Raw genomic sequence first — 3,531 nt, 5'->3', positions numbered from 1 at the left:
AGAAAGAAAGGAAGGAAATGGAAGGAAGGAAGGAAGGAAGGAAGGAAAGAAGGCAGGAAGGAAGGAAAGAAGGCAGGAAGAAAGGAAGGAAGGAAGAAAGGAAGGAAGAATGGAAGGAAGAAAGAAAGAAAGGAAGGAAGGATGGAAGGAAGGAAGGAAACACCTGTTTGCCCTCTGGGAAATGATGACATGGAAACGTAGGTGCTGTTAACATGAGAATTATCCAAAAGGGTCAGAAGAGATGAACAGTGAAGGTAATTGATAGAGAGATCTGATGTCTTCCTAGGGCACTTAACCCAAACATAGCAAGGGACCTCCAAAGACTTGTCAAAGTAGATGACCACTATCCATATCTGATCATCCCTATTGGTACAAGTGATAGTGCCAAAAGGGACCTAGAAAATATGGTCAATGATTATGAAGACTTGGACAAGAAACTGATGACCTAAGGAGCACAGGTAATGGTTTTTTTTTTCACTGCCACACATTAAAACATAGGCTTCAGAAGAGAGATTTGAGGAGCTCATGATTCATAGCTTAAAATATAGGATATCGTATCAAATAGGAATGATAGGCTCCTCGCCAGGAATCAAGTGGGAAGGATCAACACTCTAGAGCTGGAAGGGGCTTCCGACATCATGGAATTGAATCCCTTGATTTTACAGATGACAAGACTGGATCCCAGAGAAGCTAAAGGATTTCCCCATGCTTACACAAATACTAAGAGTCACGGGTGGGATTTAAACCCAATCCTCAGTCTTCAACGTCTATGATCTTTCCAGCATACTACAGAAGTGGTAAAACTATGCTTGCTTGGATTCCCGAAAATCTAACCAAAGAGGCTTTAAATTTAAAGGAAGTGGAGGGGAAAGCTTCCTACCTATATCCATGATATGAAATATCACAGAGAACTACATCAGGGTAAAAGGAAGAATGGTGTTAGGGATACCCAGAAGTGCACAAGAAACCAAATTTTAAAAAGAAGTTATTAAAAAAAAGAGATCGTGGACCCCAAATGCCTATATAGAAAGCCCAAGAAATGTGTAACCAGAAAGACACATTGGAGCTTTTAATAGAAAAAACCAATTTGCCTTTAAACATTTCTGTAAGATTCATTAGGAATGAGATCAATAACTATGTGTGTGTACACATACATATGTACATGTATATATACACATATACACAAGTATACATATTTAGTATATAGGTACACCTGTATTTCTACAATATGCACACATTTAATATATATGTATATATACACAAATATGCAGACACTTCGTATATGTATGTATATACACATATGCACAATAAATATTTCATGTTTATGCATGGGTGTAAATGTAACATATTTTTAAAACTTATGGCTCTGAATATGTATAACTTATTTAAAAGAAACAGAATCGATAAAGGTGTATATGTGGGGTCAAGGGAGGCATCAGAGTATTATTGCATACTAAGATATACTCATGTGGGGAAATCCAGGAAGGTTAGGAGAAAAGCACAGTGGAGATCATTTGGGAAAAGAAGAATTGAGGTAGAAACTGTAGCAAGATTGCCATTGCTATAGAACAGAGAACACCTGAACAAAATGGATGAAATAGAAGAAAAAACCGAAAAGAAAACCACAAACCCAACACAGAAACATGGCACAGTGGTGATGAGAGGCTTCGATTATCCAGACATCTCTGCTGGAGCTCTTTCTCCACCAAAAGCAGAGAGAACCATAACGTCTCAATTTGCCTTAGAGAGAATTTCATCCTTTCGAATGCGGGGGAGCGAGAAGGGAAGCTGCTATTCTGGATCTCATTCTTACCAACAAAGCAGAACTACTTGCTGGGATGAGAACTTTTCAGGGAAAGAAGCATCCTCTCCTAGGATGTATGATAGGGAAGAGGAAAGATAGAAAGAGTCTGCTAGCCACCTTAGGTTGGGAGAGAGCAGATTTCAGGAAACTACGGGTCAAATCCATTAAAATCAAATGTCCAGGATGAATGGAAAATTCTCAAGAATGAAATTCTTAAGACATTAAGAGAGATAATTAGAGGGACATCAAAACATGTTTTTGAAATGCACTAAAGAGAACAGAATGAAATCTAGACAGAATAACAGACAAGCAGGATAACATAGAAAGTAAGACATTGATATATAGATATACACACATACACACATACAAATGAATGCATATGTATATACGTATGTATACACATACACACAAACACATATATGTACTATCTATCTATACTGAATGAATGAAAAAGCATTTGTTAAAGGCTTATTACCTCCAAAGTACAGTGCATGGCGTTCATACTTTTCCATTTTAAGGAAGGGTCCAGGAATCTAGGTTTGCCTCTTTCTCTACCACATCCTCCCCAAAGTAGCTTCTGCCTTGTCCCTCCATCCTCACTTTCCACCTTTCTTTTATGTGTTGTCTTTTCCTTCTTAGAATGTAAACTTCTTGAGGGAAGGGATTTTCTTTTTCTTTCTATTTGTATTCCCAGTGCTTGGCATTGTGCCTGACATATTAAATATTTAATAAATGCTTGTTGACTTGTATTGTGTGTATGGAAGTGCTCATTTGAGTTGATGTTTGTTAAGATTGGAATTTTAAAAATAGAAAAAAGGAAAAATAATTATGATGAGGAGGAAAAGAAGAAGTTGCTTAAAGAACATAATGCATGTGTACAAGAAACTCCCCAACCAACTTAGACGGGGAAAGGACAGGTCCCAAACATAGAAGCATAGACAGGTAGATGAGGATGACCACAGAAGCAAAGCGTGGTCCACAGTGAGGGGAGCTCTAAAACTTAGAATGTGTTGAATCTATCAAGGAAAGTTGATGCAGCAAAAATAAATTAATTCATTAATTTATTTGTATTTAAGTCGTGTTGCGGGAAAGAAGAGGATTGAAGAAGAACAGGATTGTGGCTCAAGGTGGATGGGACAATGATAACTTAAGAGAGAGAGAAGAAAGAGGTCTGCCGTGAAGAATGACCTGTGGACCAGAAAGAATGGAACCGAAATGACTACTAGAGATTGATTCTAAGAGGTGGAGATGATGGGAGATTGCCTTCCAGGCATGGGAGACAGTCAAGTCAAAGGCACAGAGACAGAAAAATCTAGAGTGTTGATATCCAAGATGTATGTTGTTCATCCTTCATTTTCAAAGAAGATTGATGACATCACACAAGACATGTAGGGAGATAGTAAGAGAACACCTAGCTGCTCTTGATGAGGAACCTAGTGGCTCAGATTAATGACAATCGTGATTCCTGAAAGAACCAGAAGATGTGAAGGCTAAGCCATCATGGAGAAATCATGGAGAAGGGGAGGGATTTCATAAGACTAGAAAAGCATGTGCCAGTCTAGTAACCTAGCAAAGGAAGGAAGGAAGGAAAAAAGAAAGGAAGGAAGGAAGAAAAAGAAAGAAAGAAAGAAAGAAAAAGAAAGAAAGAAAGGGAAGAAAGAAAAAAGAAAGGAAAGAAAGAGGGAAGGGAAGGGAAGGGAAGGGAAGGGAAGGGAAGGGAAGGGAAG

This window comes from Vombatus ursinus, unplaced genomic scaffold, assembly GCF_900497805.2.
Source record: "Vombatus ursinus unplaced genomic scaffold, bare-nosed wombat genome assembly UNPS02001287.1, whole genome shotgun sequence".
Classification (NCBI taxonomy): Eukaryota; Metazoa; Chordata; class Mammalia; order Diprotodontia; family Vombatidae; genus Vombatus; species Vombatus ursinus.
The sequence above is the reverse complement of the archived record's forward strand: the minus strand, read 5'-3'. Positions refer to the sequence as shown.